We start from the raw sequence: 22,162 nt of genomic DNA, 5'->3' as shown, positions 1-22,162 counted from the left end.
AAGCTTAGTTATACGCAGCACTCTACTTGCTGCTATAACAGTTCAAAGGATCCCACAGTTCCTTTTAGCTTTTCTGAGGACTGCATTTTGATCCAGACGATTTTATGTTTATGTGCTTGACATTTCATTTGACAATAGAGTTCTACATAATCTGATGATGCCTAACCACAGCGCAATGCGATATTTTTAAATAAAAATAACTTTGCAGCTGTCATTGTTTGATTTTCAGTGTAATCATGGCAACCAGTTTCTGTATCAATCAGCCAACAATGAAGTGCAGTGAATGCTTCATATACTTCATCTTATATTTCTTAATCATCTTGAAATACATTTCTCTTGTACTGCCTTTTCCTATACACTGCCCGACAAAAAAATGGAGCACCAAAAAGAAATGGTCGCATATCAATATAAATTCGTACACGTACAGACAACCGGGTGGTATATAAATGTGTAGAGCTGTAATTCTCTGTGATAGATAGAACGATCACTAGAGTGCATAAGTGTTGCTCGTTTTTAACATTGTTACCAGACCTGTTAGGTTATGGAATTGGTGTGCACAGCTTCAGACGGTTACTGTGAAGGACACGAAGATTCCATGTACCCTTATAAGATGACGTTATTAACACCTGACTGAGTTTGAATTCTGGGTCTCCATTTCACAGGCTGGTCGAAGCATGCAATTTCCAGATTTGTGAGACTTTCAGATGTGACAGTGGCCCCATGTTGGACTGCATGGGAAGATTAGGGCGACGTACCCGTCGTCAGTGTTCCCCTCAATAATGTCTGAACCACCACAAGAGAAGGTAACCGTACTGTGCACCAAACACACCATAACCCTTTCATATCTGCACCAGCCATCCGAGAAGAAGTGATGGACCCCCTGCAATATTCTGTCTCATCCCGCACCGACAGACACAGGCTATCAACAATTGGAATGGGAATAATTGTCTCATCGGGAAGTTTTCCTTAACCCCTCAACACTAACAGCTCCATTTGGAGTGGCCTTGCCCGGGAAGCATGGACTGCCGATGACTAGCATCGCATTGTGTTCAGCGATGGAGTGCAGTTCTGCACTACCTCAGATAATCATCGCCAACGACCTGGGGAGACGTCCCATTCTTCTAATGTTTTGGAGAGGCATAGGGGTGTCAATTGTTCCCTCATGATGGGGGCAGCCATCGGGTATGACCTCAGGACACGGCTGGTACGATTGAGGGGAAACTAAAGGCATAATGGTACGTCACGAACGCCCTGAGTGGTCATGTGCTATCTGTAATGCCACAGTATCTTTGTCCAGTTTGCAACAAAACAACGCTCGTCTACACATGGCGTATGTCTCCATGAGTAGTCTGCGCCATGATGATTTGTCTCTGATAGGAAATGTGTGGCGACACCTCAGACGTCAACTTCGTACCAGTGTCAGTATCCAGGATATTAAGAACCACTTTGAAACTAGATTGTCTCAGACGAGTGTACAGCAACTTTATGACACTCTTCCTAACCAAATGCCTCTACACCAGAGAAGGTGAAACGTCATACTGATAATTTGGTTCGTACTCCCAACTTCTTTGTAAATTTAATCCGATTTTCTGATCACTGCAAGAATATCAAGTACACTAACAACTATCTCTTCTCCAAAGGCTTTTTAATTTTCCTATACGCGGCATCTACCTTTTCAAATGGTTCAAATGGCTCTGAGCACTATGGGACTTAACATCTGAGGTCATCAGTCCCCTAGACTTAGAACTACTTAAAACTAACTAACCTAAGGACATCCATGCCCGAGCAGCGCCGTTTCGGACTGAAGCGCCGAGAACCACTCGGCCACAGCGGCCGGCTCTATCTTTTCCTAGTGACGTATGCTTCTACTGTCTTGTATATGTCCTCTAACCTTTCCTGCTTAGCCATTTTGCATTTTCTTTCAGTTTTCATTTTAGACGACTATATTCCTTGTTGCTCTTTCAGTTGAGACCTTTATATACGCTCTTCTTTCGTCAGTTAAATTCAATGTCACTTGGGTGGTCTCCGAGGAGTCCTATCAACCTCGTCTTGCTACTTACTTGACCCCCTGATACCATCACACTTTCATCTCTCGAAGTCAGCCATTCGTCTTCTATTGTAATGCTTTCCCTCGTTTCTGTCAAACTTTGCCTCATGCTTCCTCCTAAACTCTCAAGTCAGGCTCCAATTTATCCAGGTCCCATTTTCTTAACTTCCTACCTTTCTACCATTTCTTCAGTCTTAATCTATCGTTCTTAGGCGATAACTTAAGATCAGATTCTACATCTGGCGATGGAAATGTCTTAGTTTAAAATCATATTATTACCATTATATAATAAGTCCAAAATATTCCTGCACCTCCAGGTCTTTTCCATGTGTACAACCTTCTTACAGATTCTTAATACAGTGTTAGCAATGACTGACTTATGCTCTGCACAAATCTCTCATTCATGTCTCGCACAGGGCACGAACTCTCACTATTTTTCCTGCTCTTCCTTGTGTTGTCAAATTCTAGTCTCCCATCAAAATTAAATTTTCAGCTTCCTTAACTACCAGAATATTTTTTTCTCTCTTCATACATTCTTTCAATTTCTTCATCATCTGCGAAGATAGTTGGCATACAGGCCTATGCTATGAGTACAGGCTACAGGGCTTTCACTATGCTGTTCATAGCAGGTTAATCGCCTTAATATTTTGCTATTTATATTTAAACTCATTTCTGCATTACACACATTTGCCTTTGTGTTTATAATCCCTTACTCGCCTGACTAGAAGTCCTGTTCTTCCTGCCATCACACTTCAGTAGCCTGCATCAAATAGAATGGCGCTTCCGCTCATAGAGACGGAATGATAAGAAAGTGTGGAGGGACGAGTACTGCGCATGTGCAGCAGCAGAGAGTGGGCAAACGAAGTCCACTTTGCCTAACTATATTGCTGCGTACCACAGTCAAGTTCATTTGCCTACGGCACATCGTACTATACGCTCAAGTCTATGAGGTGAGTAACAAATTTTACAACCGATTTCGATCAGCCGTCATGAGAGAAATATTAATTGACGTCTTGAAGATGTTACATCCACTGCTCCACAAATTTTGTCTGCATGACACCGGGAGGTGAGAACAGAATACACAGTTTTGTGAAGACTTTGAAGTACTTTTTTTTTCAAAATGACAACTGTGTAACGATAATACCATGTAAACAGCTTGCAATAATTATCATTCATTGGTTGATTAGCTGATTTGAGGGAGGGGACCAAACAGCGAGGTCATCAGTCCCATTGGATTAGGGAAGGTTGGGGAAGGAAGTCGGCCATGCCCTTTCAAAGGAACCATCCCAGCATTTGACTGAAGCGACTTAGGGAAATCACGGGAAACGTAAATGAGGATGGCCGAAAGTTGGTTTGAACCGTCGTCCTCCCGAATGCGAGTCCGGTATGTAAGCAATGCGCCACCTCGCTCGGTATCATTTATTGGGATTTGAACTGTGTTATAAGTAAAAATTTAATACGCAATAAATTTAACTTCAAACACAAACCGAAATCATTGTATTTGCTTTACAACTGCGTCTACTTAATTAAATTTTTATAAATGTGTGTGTGATGTGTGAGGGATGTGTTTGGCTGTAGTTAAGCGAATCACTGTGCATAACAAAGAATTACTTGTAGAGAAGACTAATGTGAAAGACTATTGTAAAAATGGTTAGAAAGTTGTCATATTTTCCGCTGTCAAGGGGCATTATGAATGTAAACTAGCTCTTTCGACATTATGGTGAGAACTTGCATTTACAATCCATTGAACAAGCAAACATTCAGCCATCACCTGTGATAATTCCACGGAAACCATCGATATCTCCACAAGTAGCAGTCCTGACATTTAAGGTATTTTCCAGTTGGTGCCTAAAAGTGATGGGGATTTGCATGTGGAAATATCGGACTTTCGACGATTTTATCTGGCCGCATTTTAGTGTGTTATTAGCGAATACAGCACGCTGGGAGAAGTTTAACCTCTCTTTGGGCGGATTGTTGAACATTGTAATCTGCGCAATTCATAGGATACTAAGTCCTAATCAATGTTGACAAACACATTTTTTAAACCAAGTCTCTTTAAAGCTAAGAAATATTATTACTTTCCAAAATCTACATCGTAATACTATCGTCACTGCTATATGAGTTTCTTTCCGAACCATATGACTGTAATTTTCCGGTGATAGGTTCAAGGCTTATATCCATCATTACTTCCCTGTCAAATTCTTCTTTCTGAAGCTTTCCAGCATGCCGTAATCCTAGGGACCGATGACCTCAGAAGATGACTGAAGCGGGGATGTTGTCTATTGCCTCACGAAAAAGCGCTTCAGTGTCTGTTACCTTGAATTTTCTGTTTGTTTTCTCCCACATAAACTTTACGATTTGCCTAAACTAATCCCATGGGGCTATACTGACAGTGATACGTGGGTAAACACAAAACTGAGTGACCCCTTCACGGGCGAGGAAGTTAAGTTTCTACGTTCTAACGCGTGACTTGTATAAATTAACGAGGTGCAGGAGATCGGAACGAGTCTGGTTTATACTGTGTGAAATATTTTTATTTTTAAGCCAGGGAAAAATATCCGATTTTCTAATGTTCGGACTAGGTATTTTCTCTGTAACCAATGCCCGACATCGAATGGTAGTCACTTCTGTTTTCCTTGGGTTTTAGTTTAAGTTACATTAAGTAATGGGTAAGCCTAGGGACCGATGACCTCAGCAGTTTGGTCCCATAGGAACTTACCACCACCTAAGCACAAGTTTACTCGCAGGAACAAAAGCAGAAGAAGAGCCAGCACGCACAGAATATTTATCCGATAGCCCATTCCTATGAGATCTTTAGAACCGCCATTACCATCATTCATTTTCCAACAGGTCTTCCTGGAGCGATTCTGATTGACCCATGTCTCATCAAGGTAATACACCTTCTCTTGTATCACAAATCTTTGTATGGAACGTAGTTCTTGCTGCACCTATGTCACTTCTTCTGGAACCAACGTCTTTTAAAATTCTTTACATTGATTAGGCGCTTACCTTTGAAGCCAGTCTTCTCCTGCATAACTGTAACAAGTTTCTGTGATGTCGGGCATTCACTGTTCACATGGAGCACTTTGAAACATCGTTGTTAAGACCACCCATTTGTGTTACAGGTTTCTTGCGTTTCGAAGCTTTCTAGGAGATACGAAACCAACTTTTTCTGCGGTTCCTACAGCTCTGACACTTTCGTTTACAAATCTCTTGCGAAGCCACATACTTCGTCCGTTCTTGTATCTTCAGATCTTCAGATCAGATGTCAACAGTAGGAGACCTGCTTTCAAATTCACGTTTGAAAAAGTTAAAAATAGGATAAATAATCCCCCTCGCCTGCTTGTGAAGCACTTCACGTTCATTGCCGTCACCTGACTTTTTTTAATCGGACTGGAACATTTACAGATTTACAGTCACAGCTATATTGTACTCCTACAAGCAAAAACAAACAAAAACGAAAAAAAAACTGACAGCTGAATAAATAATTCGGTTGACGCGCAATACGACAACCGTGCAGCATGTAGGAGCAATATTCTCGCCGCATAGCTGTAATTCGCTGCTAGCCGCTCGGACAGAGAATGAATATGCAGACTCACATTAACTGCAGTAACTTCAGAATTAATATTGTTGGCTGCCAGTGGCTTATGGAGGGGGATGCGCAGAACGGCTGAAAACTGGGGCGCTTTCCTGTATGACGCGCACTAACTTCCACCAACCCATTTTCCTTTTTAAAATCTTCAAATTACTTACTAATATTCTATGTTACGACGCACAGAAATCCAGTTTTATTTTCCTGATGACGATATCGTTCTGGATATTCCCCGTCCGGGGATCCGAATGGGGAACTATTGCACCTCCTGAATAATTTACTCAAGAGGATTCCATGAATATTAAGGCATACAATAGAGGCGTACGCCCTCCAGCTAAATAGCGGCTGTAGTTTCCTGAAGCTTTGAGCTGTTCACATACCAATATAAGAAGGGTATGTTACGAGGTCAGACTAATCAATCATTCAGACTGTTGCAATTACCAAAGTGACTGCTGCCGCTCGTCAGGAACCATTGCCTTGCCTAGAGTCTCTAGATATACCCCTCTGCGTTGGTTGCACCTACAGTACGGCTACGTGCACGTTGCAACACGCAAGCTGTCTCACGTCCGCAAGATCCATGGTCATTGCGGGGGGGGGAGGGGGGGGGGAGGGGGGAGGGTAGGGAAGGTACAAAACTAATTGCAGGAAGATCATAAGCCAGGATGAGAATCATCGGGTAATGCAATTCATCCATGTTTGTTCTCGAATACTGCTCCTCAGTCTCGGACCCTTTCCAGGATGGATTAATAGTAGAGACATGGAAGACCAACGAAGCATCTCACGTTTCGTCAGTGGATCGTTTAATTAGAGTAATGCATTAGCGATGAGAGGATGCTCAATAAACTTCAATGACAGGCGTTACACGAAATGCGTTGTGTACCACGAAAGAGTTTACTGTCAAAATTCCGAGAGTGTACGTTACATGTAGAGTCTAGTAACGTATTACTTTCCACCACAAAAGACTCGCAAAATGACCACGGAGAGAAAATCAGAAAATTTAGAGCTCAGACGGAAGATTACCTAAAGTCGTATCTCCCAAACACCGCTTCTGAGTAGAATAGGGAATGGGGAAATTATAGTGGTACCATAAACACTCTCCATCGCATAGCGTATGGTGACTTGTGGAGTACAGACGAAGAGTCTCAATGGCCCCATTAACTTGAACAGTTTATCCGCCTCTCCAGCCGCCCGAATAGCCGAGCGTGTTAACGCACCCTTTCTGGGATTCGAGGAGGCAAGCCTGACCCAAATTGATTGCGCCTCGCAGATTAATGACGAGGCCTGGAGAGCTGAGCAGCCTGGATGGGCTTTTGGGTGGTTTCCCACACCCCACTAGGTGAATATCGGGCTGGTTCCCACGTCCCGTCCAGTCCGGAACTGCTACAGTTGCTGCTACAGTCGCAGGTAAGAATCCTGCCTCGGGGATGGACGTGGGTGATGTCCTTAGGTTTAAGTAATTCTAAGTCTAGGGGACTGATGACCTCAGATGTTGAGTCCCATAGTGCTCAGAGCCATTTGAACCATTTTGAGCCCACGTCCGGCCTCAGATACATGGTGAGCAAATATTTAGAAAACGTTCTTGCACTTGTAAATGCGATTTACTCTAGACACAGTCGTAACGTCGAGGACATCAGTAACAGTGCTTCAACCCACATAAGAACGCTGAAACTGCAGACAACGGGAACAAGCTAATAATAAGAAGAATCCGCTGTTTCCATAATTACCAAATAATGATCTAATAATTACACACTGTATTACTCTTTATTAAAAATAAAAGAGATCTTACACGGTATACTTGCATGTAAACAAAAAGAATTTAATCACATCCTAATGTCATCAAATTCTTCTAACTCTCTGCACTGTATGCCTTTAATTTGCAACATCACGTCAGCATCAGATCACAAATAGCTTTCATTTTCTATTCAAACATACATGAAAATCAAATTTGCCTCACTGAACTCCATCAGTGTAATGTATTTAATTTCAGTATGAACATCCTCAAAGTGTAATCGACTTATCGTTAGTAATACTTTAATAACATAGAAATATAATAAATATTGCAATTAAATGAAAGGATTTGTTCTAAGAGAAAATTAAGAAGATTTCAGAAACCATCAGAAAGAAAAGTTCTGTAAAAATAATCCAAGACTGTAGTAAAAAATACCGATAAAATATTGACTGAAAGAAACTATAGTTTACAGTAATCATAAGGACAAATTCTATCCCCTGCAAGGGTCAACCTAAATCTAGGAATTTGTGTGTGTGTGTGTGGGGGGGGGGGGGGGGGGGGGGTAAAGAAGTAAAAAATTAGCTATATTATCTGACTCGTAAATAAGCAAATGTAGTCACACGGCAGGCACTTTCACAAATTCAGCCAACAGAAGAAAAGAACGCCTGCATATATGAGATCTGTAAGTAGAACATGACTGATTAGATTTGTGCACGCAGTCGACTATTTTGAAAATGTGTTAGCTTCCCATTGGTAGTGGCCAGCTATGCTACGGTTCAATCGCAACAGTTTTGTGCACATTAATTTAGAATACAGAAGATAATTAGTTATCGGTGTGTGTACTTGTGACCCCATTCTTTTCGAACAGAACGTACCATTAAATGAGTGAGGCGACACAACGCACTGTCTCATTGCAGCAGCTACCAGCCCTGGGTACGACGACCTGCCATTTTTTTGTCACCACCTGTAATCTAATTAGCATGTAGAGATAGTCGAATTATTGTAATTTATAATTCTCAGTGCCACCTCTGTATCTGAGTGACGGATTCGTCAGACTGAATATGACTCGCATCCTTGATCTTCGTAGCGTGACAAGATGGTGCTCTACCAATGTGGCAGATTCAGACAGCACAAAGGAATAATATGATGCTGACAAATTAATTCATAAGATGTGACTATAACAAGTAATGTGTTGACTTTAAAGACAACAGATAAACTTTACAAACCACATAGGAATAGTACAACCTGCTTTCAACTTTACAAACCAAGGCAACATTCTCTGAATTATGTAATCCTGGTCCCTTCAAAGAAGATCTGAATTTACACTCCAGGAAAAGTAAAATTGCTCGAAATTGAACAAGCTATCAGTGATGCAATAACTGGCTTCCAAGCATTTAATGATAGCAGCCCTTGGGGGCCTATTGCAATGTGTGGAACATCGAGTCAGCCATGCAACTATGCGCAGAGTAATACAGACAAGCATCCTAAAACTAATCTCGGCATGTACAGTTAATACCCATCACAGGAAAATAAACTGAATTGGTCTCACCCAATCCTTATGCACTGCAGTGTTTGCTGAATGGCGTGGACCGCGGTCAGACAACAATGGCTTCTTTCTCAACACCAGAAACCCAGCATAAAGTGCCTCTTCGTCTATATCAACCAACCCCCGACAAGAAATGACCACGAGTAATGGTGAACTACTTTCAAACAAGCGAGTCCAAATGTTCCGCAACCATGAACGAATACTATTTATTGGTAGAAAGTAAAACTGATTCTCCGAAGACTAAAGTTTGTCACAGTGACCCCACAGGGCTGGTTAGAGCAAGATCTAGTAGATTACATCAAATATAGTATGGTGCTACACAATAAAGCTAAATTTACTGCGAAGCAATTAAGGCACTGACGAACCTATCAGTTGTTATTTCAAGGAAGCGTTTAACAAGTAATTGAAGGATATCGTTCAGCTGTAGAAGCGAAGGATATCGTTCAGCTGTAGAAGCGCTTTTAATGGGGTATAGCGCTGCCGTTAGGAACGTAAATCCCCCATGTAAGGGGGTCGCTCGTAAGCCGACCGTCAGCTGCTCAAGATATAACGTTATTTTTCCGTCGTTTAGCTGCAGGCATTATTACAGGCTTTCTGAAAATCGCTCTGTGTCGCTGCAGGGAGCCTTTAAGCCGCTGCAGGATACAGAGTTTCTCTTCCTCCCGAAGTATTTTCTGAGGACCAATGGCATACAAAAAGCTATTGCATGAAGTTTCGTGAAATTTACTAAGTTAACAGTGTATCCGGACATGTTCACACTCGATTTGTCACTAGCGAAATGCATGATCGGGTTGAACAGGGAAAGATTAATGTGCAGCTGGCAGTATTTTAAGATACTTCGATTTCATGAGCCCCATTGCATGGGCCTTTGGTATTGTCATAAATTGTTGGCACCTACGCAAAAGATTCCGGAGGATGATCTGCCTCTACATAATTACTCTGCATTTCACAATTGAGTGCGCGGTAGAAGGTTTATCGAATCACCTTCAACCTACTTCTCCAACATTCCACTCTCGAACAGCGCGCGAGAAAAGGCAACTTTTAAATCCTTCCGTGCGAGCACTGATTTCTCTTATGCTATTAAAATGATTATTTCTCCAAATGTAGGTACGCGCAACAAAATATTTTCACACTCTAGGATGAAAGTTGCTGACTGAAATTTCATGAGAACATTCTACCACAGCGAAAAATGCCTTTGCTTTAATCGCTTCGTGTAACATATCCGTGGCACTCTCTCCCCTATTTCGCGAGAATACAAAACGAACTGCCCTTCTTTGATATTTTTCGGTGTCCTCCGTTAATTGTACCTGATGCGGATTCCTCACCGCACAGCAGTACTCCAGAATAGGGCGAACAAATGTAGTGCGAGCTGTCTCTTTAGTAGATTTGTTATATTTTTTAAGTGTTCTGCCAAAACTCGCACTCCTTGTTTTGCTTTCCCCCCCTGAAACGGAACTTGTTGTACCGTTTCGTATTTTTCTCAATAAATTTCCGGTACAAGAGAATTAATAGGGAGAGTGTTTTACTCTGCAGAAATAAATCAGTTGGTAACAAGCAGGAGAGGACTGGACCAAATGGCGTTTGTTTATTTATTTATTTATTCTGTTTCGTATATGCCACGTTTCCCTGCGTACTTTCCCTTGTGCGACCTGGGCTACATGAATGAGAAATTATGTGAAGGAGAAGAAAGCGTTATTCAGATGGTGTAGCACTGTGTGAGTAGAGTGGTTCTGTGGTAGGGTAGTACGAACCCATGAAAGCGAACAAGTTTGGCAAAGAAAGTATGCTAGTCAGGTCAGAGAGGCCACGAAGGCACGAGTATGGGCTCTGTCAGGTTGGCGAACCATCCCTTCCACGCCTGCTTTGGAACATGCAACGGGTAGGCGATGTGGCCAACAGGACACTGGTTCCTGGATAGTGGTGCTGTGCAGACGTTGAAGACTTATCTCTCGATTTTATCGCAATATTATCAAAGGTATTAGAACGTTTCAAATCTGTTCGTTACCAAGGTCCAGATGTTGAAATCATGTGTGAGATTACCATGAAACCCCCATAAGGGAGTTTATATACTTAAGTTGATTAAATTTCAGTAAGAACTTTGCTTTAGTGCCTTGGTCAAATGGTTCAAATGGCTCTGAGCACTATGGGACTTAACATCTGAGGTCAACAGTACCGTAGAACTAGAATTACTTATATATGACTAACCTAAGGACATCACACACATCCATGACCGAGGCAGGATTCGAACCTGCGACCGTAGCTGTCGCGTGGTTTCAGACTGAAGCGCCTAGAACAGCTCGGCCACAAAGGCAATCTGCCTTGGTCAGGCACGCACCATGGGCCTTAAGCTCACGGTCGTATTATTCCTCTGAGCGTAACAGAAGTTAGCTCATTTACTGTATTTTAATGTGATGTTTCTTTCACAATGATATTTTGGAGGATTGTTTTTAAATTTGTTCAAAAAATGTTTAAATGTGTGTGAAATCTCATGGGACTTAACTGCTAAGGTCATCAGTCCCTAAGCTTACACACTACTTAACCTAAATTATCCTAATGACAAACACACACACCCATGCCACCACCTCATTAGTAAACTGCAGTTTCGTTCCAAAAATGTACAGTAGCTTCACTACAGCTTCGTATAGCTCAGTTCCGAAATAGTAAATTTGTGCTGCGAATAAGAACTCGGAATCATGAAATGTGTGCGTATTCACTTTGACGCGAAACTGTGTCAACGGTCGTTCATAGAAAGGGGGAGGGGAGGGGCACATCAGTAGATACAAGGTACGACTAAATAATTATACGATAGTGCGTGAGTGTAAGATAGGGAAGAAATAATCTTGTGTGTTAGACTATTTGCGTTTCTGTTGGCTACCCCAACTTGGCCACGTGTTTAAACGAGTTAGGTGATAATTAGTAAATTTTTTTGTGCCCCCCACATAACTATTTGATTTGCTTATAATGAAGTGCGTTACATAAAACAAACGGGTTAAATTCTTATATCTATGAAAATTTCAGATTTTAATGTCTATTGATGGGATGGAGATTGCAAAATTTTCCCGCCATATGATAGTAAATGTTCTTGCGCCCCAGCTCAGTAACGTGGTGTTGTTTCGGGACGCAGGATTAAACCAAAACTGGCAGTCATAGTCAAGTGAACCACTTGCTACCCCTCTTCGGCCCACGTTTTAATGAAATTTGAAATATGTAGGCAGATACTCTTCAGCCCTGACCGAGTTCACTGGTAGTATCTTTTGCTGATCTTGTTCTGCGTGACGTATAGTAATTAAATGTAATATCAATAGAAGGCATAGGTTTAGGTATAATTCTGTGCCTGCATAAAATTCCACTAAAGCCAGGTCTGCGCTCCTCTCTCCCCTGCCATAATTACGTGGTGAAAATAAATCCTGTTGACTAGAGAGACCATTTGTCGTGATGTATAATGTGAGAGCCCCTGCTGTTGCATAAGAATGGGCAGTAACTATTCCAATAGATACAAGACTAATTGTTCAAATGCTATAGGTAGTTATAAATATCAATTAATCTAGATCCTCTACTGATTATTTCCTCCATTTATGATTAGCAACTTAAAGAATAGATGAAACCTAAAGTATCCAAACCTCCCTAGAAAATGGAAAATAGAATTGATAAAATATCCCTTAGAGATGACAGGGAAATCCCCACAAATTGGTTCCTAACTCAGCCGCATGCTGGGTCAACAAAAAAATAATTAAAAGCTCTGGACTCCCTATTAAGTCCCGCATAGGTGCCTTCTGTAATGGTTATAAAGATTGCTTCATCCGTTGTCTTCAAATTTTTACTGGTAGATTAAACGCACCCGCTAAAAATTATTAATACCCCAGTAGTAACTCGCAGGGACCTGTAATTTCGCTGAGCACACGGGTTTTGTAAACCAGTACTACAGAGGGTAACTTACAGAAGGAGCAGGACGCGATAAGCGACTGTAAACATCCTACCCCGTCAAATTTTATCAGTACCATCAGTAGGTTGGCTACGTTTCATTATAAAGATATCTTGTCTAAATCATTTTGTAATTCGTTTTGATCATGAGATAACTTTACAAGACGGTAAATAACAGCACCATGTGCAACAGACTAACAGGGCTGCTCAAATTGTCTCCTAAATCATTAATGAAGATCAGGAAAAGCAGAAGGCCTATAACACTTCCCTGGGATCGCTCGATATTACTTCTGTGCTACTCGATATCTTTCGCTCAGTTACTACTAACTGTGATCCACCCGACAGGAAATTACAAATTCAGCCACATAACTGAGATGATACTCCGCAGTCATGCAGACTGATTAGAAGACGCTTGTGGGGAACGGTATCAAAAGCGTTCTGGAACTCTAAAAACATCCCCTGTCGATAGCACACATTACTTTGTGAGAACAAAGAGCTAGACGTGTTTCACATGAACGATACTTGCTGATTTTCACAACAGGAACGCCAGAAACCCTTATTTCTTTCCAGTCTTGAATTTGAGCAAATGCACATCTCTGTTTCCCATCTTTAATTAAGCCAATCTGATTTGCCTTGTTGTTGCTGCTGTCTGCAATCTGAATATTGGATTAGTGTGGGTTTCCACGTTAGCCTGTCCTGTGCAAGTCTCTTCATCTTTGCATAACTAGTGTAGTCAACATAAATTTCACAACAGTAGTAAATCCTGTGGCTCTCCCTACAACTTTCCGCCCCAAAAGTTCCCTCCTTATTGAATTGACGATTTCTTGATGTTTCAGGATGTGTCCTATCACCAGTCCCTTATTAAAAACTTTCTGTAGCCAAGATCGCATAAATTCATCTTTATTGTCGATAACGGCTTTCGACAGATATAACTGTCATCTTGTGATCTTCAAAAACTTTTTGTTACAAAACGTGTTCATTGTGAACTAGAATCCCATTCTATGTTGTCGTAATGGTGGATGAAATGTAGCACATTGTACAAAGGTTTTTCAGCTGCACAATGTTTACAATTACAAAGCACCTTGTGCAACTGGCCATTTCTGTACATGTAACGATCACAGATTTAAGACTTAACGATCATCTGTGGGCGCTACATGTGCGGACATGACAGCCTGGTTATAGAAAGTTTTTTACCAAGTAAAACAGATTGATCCTTCTAATTAGCCAACATAAAAAAATTCGAGCCCTCATTTTCATTTGGTCAAGTTATGTCATAAATGTAGATAGTACAGATCTGCATCAAAACCATAGGACAATTTTTTTAATTTTACCCTCTACGTATTTCTGCAATTGCAACGCCGTCGTCATACGAACGGTGTCATCAGTGTAACTGTCGTCAGTAACGACCACATGCAGCAGCATTCAAGGTAGCCAGGATTTCATTATGTTAAGTTTACTTTTTTTAGAAAGAGACAGACTTATTTGGATTTCGTAAATCAGCGACCAAAAGAAAAGTCAACTAAATAAAACTTATTAAATATGCAAACTTTAAAAAACTTGAACGTTGGCAGTCGGTCATCTATTCCATCCTTCCCTTTTGCACATTTATGCCTTTGACGTCTCTGGAACTATGTAATAAGAACACAGTATTTACAGCCTGAATAAAGCCGTATCAATATTGCAACTGTTAGGGTTCCTTGGAGACAGCGTTTCGGCTACGCGTATTTCGTCTCCATAACACGTTTAACGTTAAGTTCCACTTTAATTATCTGAAAAGAGACTTTGACAGTTTCTTATTTGTCGATTAAACTGCATAAAAATCTGTATTCATTCCTATTCTGCACATAGGTCTAAGAATCTGTTCAGTTTATCATTCAGCTGTCAATTCACCTCAGAAAGTGTTACACTCGTGACGACACCAATTTTTAATGAAATTCACAGAAAACTTCAATTGGATGTACGAGGAGTTCGAAGTAGTACTGTAGAGATTTATCTTGCAGCACTTTAACTAATCATCTACATGATCAGTTAAAGTGATGTAAGATAAATCTTATTCTCTGTGTTTCATTTGGAATTTATCGAAAATGAACAAAAGATTTATTGCATTAATTGAGTTTAGTGCTGAGATGGGTTAAGGGGTTATTAGCTCCACATAGTGAACGCAACTAATTAAAAGACGTTGCGTTTCATCTTCTTGTGAATGTACATTGTAAGACACAAATTAATAAGAGCTAGCTGATGAAAATACGCCAAGCTGCTCTTTAATTCCTATTATTAGTTTGTACTTCTTAACCACGAAATGTTATCAGCTCTGTAATCACGCCAGTCAAGGGACTGTACAGAGGAAATAATATGAGTAAGAGATAGACAACTTCTCTCATTTGAGCATAAAGAACAAAAGCTCACCCTTGTAGCTCCGTGACATTCAGTAACTCAGTGTCTGAAGCATGTTTTATTAAAATTGTTTAGTTGCAGAGATTTAATATCGCGGGCGTTTGGACATTCGCAGCAGATGAAAATTCTGTTTAATCATTCATTAAGCAACTGAATTAAAAACCCAAGTGAGTCTTCAGTAAAACTGTTCTCTAGCTGTATCTCTCACACAGTTTCGTCGGTACAAATGCAGTATCCATGTCATTTTTTTTCTCTTTTCTCTGTATGTGATTACCATTCTTTTTTCTTTTGATGCACTTCGTTCCTGTAAACCTTAGGAAACCATAATTCTGCAAACCATACTGAACCTACGAAACAAAATTCCTCCATTCAGTATTCCTTCTTTAATGAACTAGTCACCGACGGGACTGTAAACTTTGATCTATCTTCCTCTTCCACTCTGCACTAACGCTTTGACTGTACAGACGGCGTGGTTGAATTCGTAAAACAACTCTTCAGAGACTTACACGCAGTCACTGACGGATAACTGAACAGGATACTTGCTTCAGTTCTTTGCCGAGTTAGTTTTTGTGAAGCTAGAAACAGGAAAATATCCTATCATTTGTGGCACTAGCACAGGAAGGTATTTAGGATACCTTTTCCGTGCATTTCTTAGGGTTCTTCTCTAGCTCCAATAGCCTAGTAAAACTTCTTATCATTTAATTACGGTAAAGTCGCTATCGATTATCTGAAATCACTTTAAGATTTTCAGATCGTTCGCCATCATCAGAAGCTATAGCAGAGTGACAACAAGCACTCCGCCTCCGTAGTTCTTATCACTGATAACAAGCAGTCTGTACAAAGTAGAAAGTAGGTAAGTGTAAACGGAAAATCGAAAAAGCGAACGTAATTAAATACAGACAGTTGCATAAGCCTAAAGAAAGAGAGACGTTTACAAGTCCAGCTTGCATGAGAGTAGACATCAACAGATCCAGCTTGCTTCATGAACTTATGTCGACATAGTATTAGCTGGCTTAACGTGGTGCGACACCCGAAAGGAAGGTTTAGCCTATCAGTGTACAAGTCCGTTGCTTCATCTTTATGGTTAATTAAAGCTACGTCCCAGTCAGATTGACTTATAGCGACATGAGGTGGTACCTACCTGATATTGTGGTGCACGGAGTTCTTGTATTGCAGCATACTGTCGGAACGATAGTGCAGAGCTACCAGTCCCGAGTCAGCAATTCACACGTCGTCGATACACAGGGTTCCATTTGGCTTGTATGAATTTCTTAGGTGTTTTACACTCTCGTTGTTTTTGTAACGGGCGATTCTCGTGAAGTTTTGTCTCTTGGTTGAAAACCCTGGAGCAGAAACAATTGAATGTAAAACACGGCCGAGAAGGATAATGCAATTGGTAAAAGTGAAATCTCGCCAAATAAAACTGAACATCGACAGCGGACCATTGAAGAATTTGTGTAGCTCCCTGGAGTGAATTGTATAAGAAGATTTGGGGATAAAAGGGTGGCTACCAAATTCATGCCTCGACTGCAGTCCACTGTGCTTTGAAGCAAGAGTTCCGAAATGATGTAAACTTCTTTTCCAGAGTCATCACAGGCAACAAATCATGTTGCTACTGTTACTATACTCCAACGAAGCAACAATCAAGCCAGTGGAAGACCACCTCGCCCTATAGAAGCCCTTTAATTAAAGTTGAACGTCAAAACGATGTGAATTACTTTTTTCAGATGTGATAGGAGTTTGTTCCACGGGGTCAAGCAGTTAACCAGGCTTTCTTCCTTGATGGTTAGAAACTATTACGATGTAGAGGCTTGATTTGAGAGAGTCGGGCGACCCACTTTCACATCAACAACCTCTCGGCTCACAGGAGACGGCATGTGTCATGGACACTTGCGCCCTTTCCCCCTACACACCAAATCTTGCCCATTCGACTGTATTTATTTACCCAAGATAAAAAGAGTCGTGAAACGAAATTCTCTTGACAACGTTGCTGAGGTGGAAAACGAAACAAAGGAAACGCTGTCAGCCATATGAGAAAATGAATTTAAAGTATGTTTCGAACAATAGGCTAAAAACTGAGACAGGTGTATTACTGCTGAAAGGGTCCTATAGTCCTCTTTCATCATCACGTTATTTGCTTTCCACTGCACTTTGCATTCTACGCGACAATTCGGATGTTTTCGTTCCTAAAATTCGTACCAGAGAAGATTCAGCTATGATTCAATCTAGCCATAGCCTATTTCTTTCTACGATTTCCCACCATCATATGGATGTTGGTTCTTTTCAGACATGCAAATCCGTCTATAATACCATTATAGATATTCCATGTTTTTATATATAACTCAACTTACGACTTTGATTCCTTGAAATGTTTATCCCTTGTTCTCCTATTCCAAAACACTCTGTCATGTGTGAGTGAATGAATGAGGGTGCGTTTCATTTCTATACAGTGGTTTAGTCTACTGCAGAGACTCATCGGTAGTTTTACAGAGTGGCCAACCCCTGTAGTTTTCAGGCAGACAAAGAGGTTTGTTCCCTTTGTGTGAAAGTTACCAGTGTTAGGTTGGTGACAGAAGCCTCATCTCTGGGTTCGCTGGCCACGGTGTTGTGTGGGAAAGGTTTTAGTGTGAGACAGGCAGTCTGCTTCCAGCCCTCCGAGGGTCTGCAGCCGAGGTCTCTTCGAAGAAGGGTGAATTGATTTAACCACACTGCGCTTTGTCTCACAAAGAGAAGGGAGCTTTTTGTAATTCAGTCTCACTGAACTTTCACCTTGTGCAGCTTTTGGCCACGCATTTTGTCTTACAAAGATTGTCTAACTGGATCGTAGCAAGGAATGCAATGCTTTTGCAGACTTTCAGTTTGATTCCTAATGCAGTCTTTGGTCCGTAAGAATAAAGTAGCACGAAGGTGTTCCATACGTTGAAGCGATCTCACTTAGGAAGTGCGCCCTCGGTTCAGTGTGAATATTTGTGTGCCTGCAATTGCATGTGTATACATCGTGACCTTAACTGAATCTTGATAATTTTTGCCTCTTTTTGAATTTTCTTTGTTTCATTACCATATGTCAGTTGGAATTCATCCACTTGGGTTAATATCAGAGTTTGTTTGGCCCTCTGCCATTACCCTTTGTCTATTCAAATGTGTCTTCTGCAAGATGTTAATTGTTCACTGCTGCAAGGTTTAATGTTGCTAAAATTTGGCCACGGTATGAAGAAATTGTGTCTCCGTGAACGATGTGGTCAAATGAGCTAACTGTGAGCCTAACTTTCCTGTAGCCCCCTGTCTCTGTCCCAGAGTTTACTTATTACTCTCATTTTTGTAATATTAAATATATCCTGTCCAGATTATTCAATTGTATTTGGGGTTTGTGATTTCATGTTAAGCACGTAAGCATGCATGTGTGGCCCTCATTGAGACGGTTTCTCCAAACCGAGCTTCAACTTGAAATAAAATCATGACATTTAGATTTACTCTTTTATTTAATCATTTCTCAGAACAAACCTCCTAGCTTCGGTGCATGATTTCACGAATGTTGCTGCAAGCTGCGCTTATTCACAGTGTGCACACACTTTCTACTTTATTTTAATAACTGATTCATGTGAACAATCCCTGCACCGTATTAATGATTACATCCCAGTTTTTATGAGTGACATTTCAATGAATGTTCTTTTATGAGTTTCTCTTATGACTACATTAATCAGTTTTCTAACTCAGTCGTACCTCTTATTTGTCGTGTGGCTAGAGTTGGTGTCGACCCAACCTTTTAATTTGTTTTCAAAGTTAGACAGCATTTCCAATTGGTATGGCTCCTTTAGCCATCAGAAAATACTCAGGGCTCCACTCATTTCATAAACGCCACTTAAGCGCACGTCACTTACACTGCCACTGGAGAGTACATCGAAGGACACTGAAGGTGTGCGGCCGAGCGGTTGTAGGCGCTTCAGTCCGGAACCGCGTGACTGATACAGTCGCAGATTCGAATCCTGCCTCGGGCATGGAGGTATGATGTCCTTAGGTTAGTTAGGTTTAAGTAGTTCTAAGTTCTAGGGGACTGATGACCTCAGATCTTAAGTCCCATAGTGCTCCGAGCCATTTGAATCATTTGAACTGAAGGTGTTTTGTTGAAAAATTTTATAAATAAATTTTAAATCGGTTCGTTTTCTTTTGGGTACCCATCGCACAAGGCAGATCAGCTGTAGCTGAGAAATCGACTTTTGATTCATTATTTTCCGTCTTTCCGAAGAGGTAATCCAACTCAGGTTAGCAGAAAATATGCTATTTCTGCCAACAGTATTAGAAATTCCAACTTAATTTACTGTACCAGTTACTTTACTTTAATTTTACCTCAGAATAGGTATTGTTCTTTCAGTTCGTAAATATATATTATGCATTTCGTCAAACATAAAGTATTCGACAAATACTGTTACAAGAGGACCTCAAGCCCACAAAGAGAATGCGTAGGTGATCGCCAGGCAATGCCACCACAGGCAGGTTTGTCCAAGCTATTGTACCTGAGGCTCAGAACTCTCGTTTGTTTCGCTACCTGGATCAGCGATAATGCAAAATTATCGAGCTCTAGCACAAGAAGATTTAAGACCCAACAATACAGAGGATTTAGGGATATCGGCTAACTAGGCACGAATGAGGAACGTTTTCAAAATCAAATAGTTTGGGTGAAGATTTGTTTGCTAAAGCAGGTGAAATATGGCGTTACGAAAGATCAGTTAAATTTGCTGACAAATAGTTCTGTTGGTTAGACAAATACACTATCTAACAGGAAACATGAAGTACCCACAAAGAGGGCAGGAACGGAATGAAACTTCACGTGTCGATGTAGTACGTGATTTTATTTTTTATATTATTGTAAACAAATTTATAAATAACTTCATACTATAACTCTACTTCCCACGATCACGCTGCATTTCCTCTGACCTCGATGCAAACACTGGGTCAGTTGACATAAAGCCATTTTATTCTCTCCTGAGGCAAGCTTGCCCACAGCTGTTGTAACTGCTCCTTGATATCACGGATACTAACACGTCAACGGGGTTGGCATCCGGCAAACATGGTCCTACACACATCCTAATCGGGAACCAATCTAGGGTTCTTGATGGCCGAGGTAGTACCTCAACAGCCGGCCGGAGTGACCGAGCGGTTCTAAGCACTACAGTCTGGAGCTGCGCGACCACTACGGTCGCAGGTTCGAATCCTGCCTCGGGCATGGATGTGTGTGATGTCCTTCGGTTAGTTAGGTTTAAGTAGTTCTAAGTTCTAGGGGACTGATGACCTCAGAAGTTAAGTCCAATAGTGCTCAGAGCCATTTTAGTGCCTCAACATACATATGCCAGGTGTAGTAGAAAATTGTCTTGTTGAGAAATACCAACAAGATACTGTCGCATTAGAAGTAACACATTCGAACGCATAATTTACCTTCCAGAGTTCCCTCAGTCACTGACAAGTGACCTGAAGGCCTATCCAATGACTCTCCACACTATATTGATAGGAGTAACACCGCTGTGCGTCTCTAAAACTAAGAGTCAGACCTTTCCCCTTGTCGCCGCCATGTTCGCTGACGATTGTCATCCAGGACAGTGCAGAACAGCGTTTCATAGCTGAACAAAATGCGATGCCATTCATCTCCAGTCCATGTTTCCCGGTCATGGCACAACTCCAAACGCAACCGTTTACGTTGTGGAGTAAACGACGGTCTACATACGGGGCGATTATTTCCGAGTCTGGTTGTTGGTAGTCTCTAATTGTGCAGGACGTTGCAGGAAGTTGCAGGGAACACATTACTTGTTCTCAGATGGTAGATGCAGATGCGAAAGGTTACTAAGTGTTTAGTGGACAATACAGCATTCCTCCCTTTTGATGGTCAGACGTCGTCGAAAGGGAGCTTACGAGTATGCCTGCCCTCAAGTACCCATGTCAGGTACTGATAGCGCTGTCTCACACCAGTGCCCGGCACTGAGGGATCACTCGGCGTCTGACGTTGTTCGCTCCCTTTATATACCGTAATGGGCCTCGTAACATGAGCAACACTAATACACTCTGGTGACCGTTCAAAATGTCAGAGACAATTGCAACCCCTGTTCGTGTACATGACAGATGGTGGTGAGTACGTGCACAAAGTCATATTGACATCCGATCATGTCTTCTGGGTGCTTCACTTGCTTTGTCAGGCAAAGTAATCTGTGTTGGACAACCAGATATTAGGATACGTCGAGGGTGAATTTACGAAATGCTTGGGGATGGAGATGAAGCAGAGACAGACCTACTGTCAGCCACTTTATTGCTAAGTCTGAAGACACTTGGACGCCTGGTGGAAGATTCAAAGCGTACATAATATCAGTTCGAGCGACTGCTGGTAGACGCTTGGCCCGGGCTGAGGTGGATGCTGTCATGCATACTTAACTGCCTTTCGCCAGGGCATAGCATGTACATCATCCAACAGTCGGTGTTTCCAACAGACCAGTCGTTGCCTAGTAATGAAATGCGCTAAGCCACTCCTTTAAGACCAAGTTTCAGTTTTCAGTGTCTCAAAGTATTTACTAAACGAAAGCAAGCTGATCGACCAAATTATTACGACAGTGTCCACCGCGAGACTGAGTACCACCTGGTGACGTAGAGAGCATGTGACGCCGGGTGAAAAGTATACAACAGGTGTACAGACGAATGGGGAATCCCTCTAGCGACAATACGAGCCGCAACTGGAAAAATCCACAGACACAAACGATTCTGACAACGGGAAGCTTGTTACGACCCGCTCCTGCGAAAGAGCGTCTCGGGAACAGCGACGCTGGTAGATTGTTCTGTACTAATGTCGTGATCATCTACACAAAGTGGCTCACGCCACGACCAGGCGATAGTGGACGTTCACGCCCAGTCACAGAACATGGTGGTCACTGTGTTGCCCGCTATGTAAAGCAGGCT

This window comes from Schistocerca americana, chromosome 1, assembly GCF_021461395.2.
Source record: "Schistocerca americana isolate TAMUIC-IGC-003095 chromosome 1, iqSchAmer2.1, whole genome shotgun sequence".
In the NCBI taxonomy this organism is placed as follows: domain Eukaryota; kingdom Metazoa; phylum Arthropoda; class Insecta; order Orthoptera; family Acrididae; genus Schistocerca; species Schistocerca americana.
The sequence above is the reverse complement of the archived record's forward strand: the minus strand, read 5'-3'. Positions refer to the sequence as shown.